Here is an 11,631-nt window from a genome sequence, read left to right on the forward strand (position 1 = left end):
GGCTGTGAACATCCACCTCTGTTTTTGTAAGGCTCTGGCAGGGCCTCTCAGGAGACAGCCATATCAGGCTCCTTTCAGCATGCACTTCTTGGCATCCACAACAGTGTCTGGGTTTGGTAACTGTATATGGGATGAATCCCCAACCAACCATACCCTCCAGGACTCCCAGGGAACAACCGATCAACAAAGGAGTACACATGTCTCTAGCTGTATATGTAGCAGAGGATGGCTTTGTCATGCACCAATGGAAGGAGAGGTCATTGGTCCTATGAAGGTTCAATAGATTCCCCAGTGTAGGGGAATCGAGGTGGGGGAGGTAGGAGTGGGTGGGTGGGTGGAGGAACATCCTCACAGAAGCAGGGGAGGGAGGATGTGATAGGGTGTTTCCAGGAGGGAGAGAAACCAAGAAAGGGGAGAGCATTTAAAATGTAAATAAAGGAAATATCCAATAAAAAAAATGCCTCTTGGAGGCTCTTCCATGGAGACGGTCATTGTGGACTTCAGCATACATTTAAAAGTGTGGATAAATGTGGCAGCTGGTTTGTTAGAGCCACATAAGGCCGCCTGTCCCCATGCACCAGTGTCCCCAGTGCCTGCAGATGTACTCCAGGAGCACAGAGGGGCTCTGCCTTTGCCTGGCAGAGCACAAGGTTGAGCAAGAGTCACAGGGGGCTCCCACTGCACCGGAAGCTTGAATATGCCTCTTATTGAATATGGTAGGAACTAGCGTTCCAAATGATTGAAGATATAGAAGGAGGAGTTAAAAGATGTCTGGATCCAATATTGATCTTTAAAAATAATAATGTTATTATTTTTTTCCATAAGCTGAGTAAAACACTTCTAGGTAAGCTTCACAATGAACTAGATCATGGTACTACCATCCAGGTTTCGACTTTCTAGGGAGTGCACTACGCAGTCTGAACACTGTCAAAGCCCAGCGAATAAATCAGTGAGACGCTTTAGCTGACTTCCCTTACAATTATTCGACCACGCGGTATCCCAAATACAGCCCCAGCTAACACGCAAATGAATGAGTTGGATGTGTTCAAATACTACTTCACTGATAGACACTCAAATCTGAGTTTCATATAACAGTCCCATGATGTGAAAGGTTCTTGCTTTGATTTCTTTCCCCAACTGTTTGAGAAGTAAAAAGCCAGACATAGCTTGGGGACTGTCAGACTGAAATAAGAAGCAGACAGTAGTTGGCTCATGAGCCTTAGTTAATGGATACCTGATTTGGGGGAAGTAGAATTATACTTATGGTGAAAAGAGAAGGGAGGAGGGGTTAGTATTGCAACTGAAATTCAAGCCATAGACGTACTGAGTGCTTGTTCTTCTCCCCTGTCAAGGGAACTTTTGGAGTGGGCCTGCCTGCTGGAGATAATGTACAAGGGTGGAGCTCTAGGGAGTTTGTAGCCCATCATCTGGACCGAGTTTACTGGAAAGTAAGGAGTTTCCTTCACTAGGATCCCTGTCACTTCTTCCCCTACTTCGATGGATTGAAATTCCCCAGAACAGTGAGCTAGAAGAAATCCTTCCTCCCCTAAGCTGTTTCAGAGGTGATGTGTGTCACTGTGATGTACAGGTGGTGTGTGTCACTGTGATGCACAGGTGATGTGTGTCACTGTGATGTACAGGTGGTGTGTGTCACTGTGATACACAGGTGATGTGTGTCACTGTGATGTACAGGTGGTGTGTGTCACTGTGATGCACAGGTGGTGTATGTCACTGTGATGCACAGGCGATGCGTGTGACTGTGATGCAAGTGGAACTAATGCTGCAGGGAGATAAGCCACACCTGAACTCCTCCTGCTTAAGCTCATTTGTCCTTTGTTTATAGGTGTTATTCTAAAATGTAACAACATCTCCTTCACAGATTAGAAGGAAGACACCTTTTAAGCCTAAGCCATGCTGTGGTCTTATGCAGTCCCTCTGTTTTCTGCATTGTTTTTCTTTTTAAACCTCATCCGTGTGACACATCATTACATATATTGTCCTTGAGCGATGACACTGGATCTATGGCTAGTGTATTTGTACTGCCTCACAAAGCCATGTTGTTGAGCAGGCCTGTAGGAATCTACTGCTGCACTGAATCAACAAATATGAAACAGGAGATGTGCAAATACTGCTGTTTTCCAAGTGGGAAAGTTAACAATCAATTTACAAACCATAAGCCAATCTCTCTAAAACTTTGCACACTACATTTTGTTTTTAAAGTATGTCATAAATGCTCAGTAATTTGTTCCCATTTTTCTTAACATTATGATTTCTTCCTATTCATTATCTTCTACTTCCCATTGATATTCTGTTACATTCTGCCCCATCAGCCAGTCTGACTGCCTCTCTATACCATAATCCTTCCATGTGCATATTAATTGTAACATACTCACATTTTTCCCTCTCATTTATGACTTGTAGCAGGGGGTGCTTTTTTGCAAAAGTTTACAAATTTGGTGAGACAGAGAACTCAGAGCTAGGGTAAATTTACTCACAGGTAAGCAGCAAGAACGAACAGAAAGCTTGAATCCAAGGTAAACAAGTTTCTCAAGGTTCTGAAGAAGTCCCCACAGGGGACTGTGTCGTGTCTCCACATGCCTTACACTTCATGTCATCTGAGAGACGCCATCAGCACTCTCTCCTGGAACCACACTCCTCCCTATCTTGGATTACTGATCCTAAGTGTTGCCCAAGATCCTTACAAGGAGGGTTTTAGGACACAGCTTGGGTGGGTCTAGACATTCATTCCCTCTGTGTCTCAGGATGCTGCATCTCCGTATATTCTACAAACACTCTGAGAACAGAGAACAGGAGAAGGCCAGGCTAGGTCAGCTAATGCCACTAAGATGTCTTCTGGCTTTGCTAAGCAATGTACATTGAGATACATTCTTTCTCTCTCTTTAAACAGCTCAAATATTGGTGGCACACCCCAACCTTCATTCATTTTTGTGTGTCTTATTAAAAGTTAAAGTTGGGAACGACTGTGGCTTGTGAGTAGGGATGGGTTATAGGCTCCTTAAAAGCCCATATGTTACATAGTCCAAAATCATGAGAAAATACTTTTAGTTAAGCTCAGTGTCATTTAAAATGGTACTCAGGATAATAGAGAGAGTAAAAGAAAAATTCTCCGATAGAGCTGGGTGAGGAGACAGAGGCAAGAGGTCTTAGCAATATTTTTGACATTACCAGGAAACTGTAGACAATGGGATGCCCTACATTTTGAAAACCATCTTTAATCTTGTATTTTTCTAAGAGTTACAAACTATTAAAAAATTACAGCGAAGATCAATTTCCAAACCTTTTAACAGTTGCTAAAAGAAAAGGAAAACAGGAAAAAAATGTAAAATAGATGTACAAAGGAAACCAGACCTGTGAGATTGTGCACATTCATACAAAGTAAATAATAAATCAATAAATAATGTAAAAAATTCAAAACTCACCCAGATTCTAAGCTATTATTTTAAAAGTCAAAAGATATTTTTAAGATAGTAGTAAAGATGTGAGATAATAATACAAATAGGAACCAGTAAAACATTTTAAAATGTAAAATGAACAAAGGCACAATGTCAGAAGTGAAGATGAACCCAAGGAACCTTGGGAATGGTAGCAAACTCTTGACATTCCAGCTCTTGGAAGACCAACAAGGGAAGATGGCATGGGGTCAAAGCCAACGCTAAACAATGTCATGAGTTTGAGACCAGACAGATCATGTCTCAAGAGAAAGGAAAAAAAAAGAATGAAAGAAAGAAAAAGAAGTAAAAAGAAAGACAACAATACAACACTCCCAAACAAATCAATGGAACAGGAGCAATGGCAGAGAATACAAGGATGAACAAATAGTGTTAGTGTTGAATACTTGAAGGAAACAGAGAAATGGGGGGATTATTTTACAATTTAAAAGAAATGAGGTGATAAAGAGGATTTGCAAATGTATTTACTGAAATTGAAGCTGCAGGAGGAAGATCCCTGAAGACTATAGGCCTTCCCAAAGCAGAAACACAATGAGAGAGAGGAAGAAAATACCTGAGAGAGGGAAAATGTGTCTTTACAACTGTTTAAGTTACATGCTGAGGAGAACTTTTAACAAGTCAAGTACATTCTATTAAAAGCAATGCATTTTAAAGAGAAAAGGGGGAAAGTCTCTTTGTGTATCTAAAAAAGAAAATGACACAAGAAAAAAATTAATTAAAATTTCAAAAACATATTTCCTGCCAGATGAGAATAGAGGAACCGTCTTAAAATACACAGCGAGTGTACTTGAGAGCCAAGGACATTATATGCATCCGGTGACTTCAAGTGTGCTGGGTGCAAACTCCCATTAGTCTGAAGGAACTCAGGAAGCTTTGTTTTCATGAACCTTTTCTTAGGAGTCTCCTCGAGAATGGGCTTCGGCCTTCTGGTTGGACAAGACACAGAAAAAGGAGATGAGAATGCTCTAGCATTCTCTACTGGACATTGTATACTTTTCCACTGGATATGATAACATGTTAAGGAGGGACAAGTTGATATGTGCTCCATGTTCCCAAAGTGAAAATACAGAGTAATTATAAACATGGAAATAAGAAGACTGCAAATGCTATGTTTTCAATCATCGTGTCGCTGATATTCTATTTCTATCATTCAGCTCTTGTGTTTTAGTTGGGGTCATCTAAAGGAACAGAATTGATAAAAGAGAATTTATGTGACTGGCTTACAGGGTGTGTTCTGGGTAGTCCCACTGTTGTGCAAAGCTTGAGAGTTCAGTACCTGGACAGCCCACAAGGCAAAACATGTCTGTAGACTCAGTCTAGTGCTGGGGTCCTGGAAGATTCCTGGAGAGCTGCTGGTTTCCATGTTGGAACCCTGAAGGAACTGAGTTCAATACCAGCACAGATATAGGGGAGACATACTTGCCATTGAGACTGAGGGTGAGCAGGCAATTTCCCATGTCCTTTTATGTGAGCTGCCACCAGAAGGTATGGCCAAGATTTGGGGTGAGTGTTCTTTCTTCGAATGATCAGATTAAGAAAATCACTCAGAGCAGTGCCCAGATACAAAGGTTTGAGCTGATTCCACCCGTGGTCAAGTTGAGAACCCCATCATAATTCCGCCCCTCCTCGACGTGACGTGCATGTCCTGTGCCATGCATATTATCCAAATGAAAACAATAACTGAGCCATAATTCTGTCTAACAAGATATAGCTAGCTATTCTACCTAGAACCTCAAGTTCACTATATATTTAAGAATCTAAGACAAAGCCACTTGAGGAATGCTTAGTCATTTAAATATGGTAATAAAGATTCACAACATTTAACTACCACTATTATCTCAGTTGATGTTATATAATAAAAATAAAGGAAAAAACACAAATACCAGCTCAATATGTATGTACATGTCCTTAATAATGTAGGACAGAAACACTCATACCATTTGTAGTTCTCATTTCTGCAAATGATTAGATAGATGGCTTTAGCTAGTATTTATAATTCCTTTCCTCTCCTACCCATCCTGTATTTTCTCCACCCTCTGCAAGTCCCTTAGTAGGTTGAAGGTGGAAATTTAGGGTTTCCTTGGAAAGTCAGTTATGTTAAAGAACATTTCTCTTTAGCAGGCACAGGTGAAAGGCTGTTTTGCTAAAGCAAGCACCTAGAAGGATGCATGATGAAGGCCTCTTCCCTAATGACGTGTAATGTCCACCTTACATTGCATTGTTGAGCTCCATTTGTTGGAACTCCATAGAGAGAAATACAGCAAAACCACGTCTCCAAAGATTTCTATGACTTCTTGCCACTTCTGTGGACTTCAGCTGATTGGCAGAGTGATGTCAGCTGAGAGTGACGTCAGCTGAGAGTGATGTCAGCTGAGAGTGATGTCAGCTGGTGCAGACTCAGGTGGAGTTCTGCTAAGACAGACTTACCTGGTGAGACATGACATGTGCCGAGGGAAGACGGCTAGAAGGCACATGATGCTTGGAGGGAGTATAATAGTGATGGAGGCTTGGCTTGCTTGCATAGCTAGCTTTCCATGATTTCTTGGTCTTGAAGCTTCACTGCTCTTCACTTCGTTGAGAGAGGCACAGCAAAGAACTACTCCTAATATGGAGCACTTATAGGCATGGCAGAGAGAAGAAAGAAAATACTGTTTTAAATAATTGTGTTGATACTATTGTTTGTATACTGGACTCTTTGTTATATAATTTTGAATAGATAAATCAGAAAGATAATTGTATTTATATAAAAATTCTTTTAAAAGCTAGAAATTCAAGTTTTACAAATTTCCATCTAAAATTAAGAAATAGAAATAATTTTGAGTTACAAGTTCAATTAACATTTTCATTCAAATTTATTTCAGTTATATGTAAATCTATGACTATCATTTTTCACCTATTTTTATCTATCATCTATTTATCATGTATCATCTGTTATCTATTTATCTATCTATCTATCATCTATATATGTCTCATCTATCTATTATCTATCTTTTCTAGTTTGCCTTCTGTAGCTATACTAAACACCATGAAAAACCAAACACAACTTTGTGGAAGAAAGGATTTATTTGGCTTACTGCACACATCATAGCCCGTCATGGGTGGAAGTCAGGGCATGAACAACATACATAGCACTCATTTTTTATCAAAACCATTATGAGAGTGCAATTCATTAGTGTTGAGTATATAAGTCCATGAAGGAATGCTGCTTGCATGCTCATTTCCAGGTACATGGTCTCTTCTAACTTTCTTATGCAGGCCAGGGCCACAATGACCTGGGCACTTTTACATCAACTAGAAATGAACAAAATGCCTCAAAAAATATACCCACGAGCCAATCTGATCTAGGTAGTTCTTTAATTGAGGTTTCTTCTTCCAAGTAACTCTTGGTTGTATCAAGTTGACAGGTTGGCACACTGTCAATCAATCACCTGTCTACCCATGGCAGTCTGAACATACTAAGATATCTACATATCTGTCCTAATGACTAGAGGGGAAGAGTAGCGATGATATCAAATGCTGGTGTGAATTTAGAGAGACTAGAGCACTTCCACATTGTTTATGGGTAGGTAAAATGATTTGACTACATTGGGTATAGCATAATAACTCCCTGTCAGAACCAAAATAATTTACAACTCACCAGTAACTATTTTGGGTAATTTTCTCAGAAATGGAAATTTATTTTGACATAGAATGGAAATTTATTTTGACATATATATATATATATATATATATATATATATATATATGTATATGTATATCTTGTTTATAACAGCTTTACTTATAATAGTTTAAAACTGTTTACTAGCCACATTTCCTTCATTGGAGAATAATTGATCAAACCTTTGCCTAGTGATGTATATGACTAACCAGCAATAGATTGAAGATGAAGTAAAAACCTTTAAAAGGTAAGTACCCTGCGGCTCTATTTAGATGAAATCCTGGAGTTGACATACTCAGAGACAGAAAGCATAACGAGGGTTGTTAGGTATATAGGGGATGGCTTATTTAAAATTAGAAAATTAATGCTATGTATATTTTGCTATATACTGGTTGTCTTCTAGGTATTTGACCTTTGTCCTTTGCTTGTTGTGAAGTACTGTTCTCTGGAATACATAGGTCAAGGCTTGATAGTTAAAATGTGCTAAATGACATTATTAGAAAAAAGAGAGAAAACCATTCTGAAGTCATACAAATGGTATTATACCAAAGTTAATTTCTTAGTGTGGTGCAGCTATGTACAATTTTAACATTACAGGAATCTGGGGGAAGACATTACATAAGAATCTGTACTGGTTCTGCAATTTTTTATAAGTATGAAATGATTTAAGAATCAAAATAATCAAAATAGAAAAAAATCTTTTAAGCATATGAATTCCAAATAATTTATGTTGCTACTTGAAGAGGCGGAGCATAATTTCACACTTCTTAAATGTGTGCTCTGGTACAGCTTCCTCACAGAGAGCACACTCTTGGAAACAGGAAACAAAAAATGTATTGTGGAGAACCTAGATGGGTGATAACTCAGGTCAACACTAGGAGGGATCATGTTGACAGTACCTACCTTTGTAAGAACAACCAGAATCAATTTTTCTTCTGCTGTCTTCACCTCTAAAAGTTACGATCCATCTACTTGTAGGGGAAAAAAATGTCCAGGCAAATCCTAGGTAAGGGATGTTCTACAAAATATCTGGCTAGTGTTCTTCAAAACTACGAAGGATACAAAAACAAAGCAAAACACACAAAAAGCCAACACAAATCGGAAAACCTGTCATAACCCACAGAAGCCAAACAGTGTGAAAATTACTTCTGGTATGCATGAGACATCAACATGAAGTGTGGAATGTAATGATATTATTTTATTAATTATAATAAAGGTAACAACTCTGACTTGCGGTATTATACCATTGTATTCTCATGCTACATGCAATAAGGGAAGCTGGGCTCAGTGTTCATAGAACTACAATTTTCACAGAATATTTTTAAATCTAAAGACATTCTAAAATATACTTTTTAAAAGAAAGGAATATATGTTATGTGATTCCATTTGTGGAATGTTCCTGAAGTAGCAAAATTGTGGAAATGGGGCGCGCATAAATGTTTGTTAGGAGTGTGGATGTGGTGGGGGGAGGTGGTTGGTTTAGTGATGTACGTGTGAGGATGCTACAACTGTGTATGTCAGCTGTGCCAGAAGTTATAGAAAGCCATGCATGTGACAGCATGCCATGAATCTTTATATAAAATACTCAGATACATCACCACCAACACACACAGACACACATGCACACGGGTCTGTCACACTCACAAGTAGGAGGGCATGTGATTATAGTCTATCAGATTTATGATATAGATACTGTATGGTGATTATGTAGGACATTGGCACAGGAGAGAAAATTTGAGAGGGGCCTGTATAAAATATCTTTGAATATTCCTTTGCAACTTCCTCGTGACTCTTAACTATTTCATAATAAAAGTTCCGTACATCTCTAGATCTTCTGAGACATTAGATGTCAATAGCTGAGTGAATTTTATTAGCAGGGATATGCTACAGAACCGCACTATTGTCTGGTTCTGGTTCTGTGTTTTGTCCCATCTTTCCTGACAAGGTGCTATGTTAGTTTTTTAATTTGAGAATAGATTCAGGGATATTTAGAATTCACAGTATTGCTGAGTAAAATCTCTGTGTGTATATTTTTGAATGTGTGTATGTGTTTTTATGTGTGTGTATGTAACTGTGTATGTGTGTCTTTGTGAATGTGAATGTATGTGTGTGTGTGTGTGTGTGTGCATATGTGTGTGTATGTGTGTATGTGTGTGTGTGTGTGTGTGTTGTTTGTGTGTGGTGGTGGTAGATTAAAACTGGAAGTTTCTGAAGTAAAGCAGCCTGCAAGGTTTGAGAGGGCAGAAAAGGTGGAAGAGCTTGACGATAATTTTCAAGACTCTTTATTAGATTTTCTCTTGGGTGTGTCTCTGACTCATCTCTGATTCTGTCCCAGTCTCTCTCTCTCATTTGTTTCTCTTTGTGTCTGTTACTTATATGATAAGCAGGATGTTCTCTTAAGAAAGACATCCTACCAAGGTGTCCAGCTTGGTGAGGAGATTCTCGATTGAATTTCATCTCTATTTTCTTTTCATCGAGGTTCTCTTGTGCAGAGAGCAACCTCTAACTTCGTATGGCAGCCGCTGACTGATAATTACACACCATCGTCTAGGGAGTGAATGAGGCCAGTTAGCTGTGAGTGGTACAAGAGGAGATGATTGTGGGTTGTGGTCACAAGACCTCTGAGAGGAGCTGAAGTTTGAATAAAGCCATAAAGATAATTAGAATTTGGAGAGGCAGATAATGGAGAGGATCATCATTATCTAGGTAGGGTAGCTTGAAGAGACTTCAGTTGTGCAGGTTTGGTGGCACTTATCTGTAATCTTCATGCTATGGAGGCTGAGACAGGAGGATATCAACAAAATCAAAACCCAAACAAGAAACCTAAATGAAGGTAGGTTTCTCTTACTCTTCTTTATGGGTTTGGTACCTGGCAATGTGCTATCAAGGGAAGAAAGGGAGACAAGCAAAAAGGGAGAGTGTATGGGTTTGAATACTTGGCTGCATCCATCAATTTCTCCCCAGTGTCTTCCTATCTATCAGTGTTTTGGAACAGTATCTGCTGCTGAGGCAGCAACTCAGAATGTCACTTGCTTCACAATAGTGAAGCATGAGGTCAACAACTAAGGGCAGGGTTTACAGAGAAGCAACAAAGATGGCAAGATGCTCGGTATTAAAGGATGCTGCCGAGCTCCCAACGTTCCAGTTCCCTCTTTATAGGGCAGATGTGTGATAGCTATAGGACAGTTTACTCCAGGGATAGGATTCTTCAGTGACCAAGCAAGAATATATTCTAGGCCTCTGGGCTCTTACTCAGAGCTTCAATGCAACGTCTACTGAAATGAAGCTCATTACTTTTTTAAAAAATCAAACTTAATAAGAGAATGCGTATGGCTTCTGTTTGAAGATTTTAACATTTCTCATTTGGTGTATCCCAGCTTTACCATATGTGAATGTGAATAACACTTTGGAACTAGTTTCTCCTCTAATTTCATCTTAGAAATTAAAAGCTTTCATGACAAGAAAGTATATTGCCGCAGTTTTATATGAACTAAAAATCTGACAAAAAAAGAACTAAAAATCTGGATATTGACATTTCCCACAAAAATCAATGTTGGCACTGGCAATAGAGATGCACAATTCTGTGTGAGATCCCTTCGCTTCCCCACCCATCACACCCACTGGTTATCTCATCTGACTTAAAAAGAGCCTATTCAAGGGCCATTCTTCAGCTCTGCAAAGCACACTGTCCCTCCCCCATCTCATCCTAGATGGGGTTTTAAGGTGGGCACTGATTCCCAACATCTCTGTCTCTTAACACACTAATACAGGTAGATAGAGTGGTTCATACTCATCATTTCAGAGTACACATCTGACTCCAAAGGCAAAGGAGAGAAATAAGTGAAAACTGTGTTCTTCATTTGGGCGAGATGGTGTCCACGTAATCCCAGCACTTCCATGGCTGAGGCACGACAGGTTGTTGAGAGTCTGAAGCCAACTCACATTACAGAATGAGACTCCATCTCAAAACAGACAAGTCAAAGATCAGAAACACCACCACCACCCAACCCCTCAAACTGTGTTCGTTGTGGACTTTACGTTAAAAATGCTCAGAGACTAGAAAAATAGAGAGGACTGAGGCCTTCTGGGAGCCTAACTTCTCCCCAAGGCTGGAGGACTAATTACTTGGCTCTGGAACTCAGAATCGGCTTGGCTGGTGGAATGCAGTGGTAAGTTATGTAAGGAAAAAAATGACTTAGAGAAAAGTTATGAAACATTTATTGCTTCCGCTTATCTATTTGTAGACAGACTCATACAAACCATAGGTACAGACATATGCTCCTCTCCTGAGAACGACTGTGAACACACTGTTGGCTGAACGAAAACCCTGGACTGGAGACCCGGGGAGACTTTACTCCTGTTTGAGAAGCCATTAAGAAGGTATTATGGAGACCCTCAGACATCATTATTGATTTTGGAAGTATCAACCCATGAACTGGAATTAGAAAGATTATAGGTTCTTTGCCTAATACAAGACAGACTGCAGAGAAGGGGAAGAACAAA

The sequence above is a fragment of the Mastomys coucha genome, unplaced genomic scaffold (genome assembly GCF_008632895.1).
Source record: "Mastomys coucha isolate ucsf_1 unplaced genomic scaffold, UCSF_Mcou_1 pScaffold13, whole genome shotgun sequence".
Taxonomy (NCBI): Eukaryota; Metazoa; Chordata; class Mammalia; order Rodentia; family Muridae; genus Mastomys; species Mastomys coucha.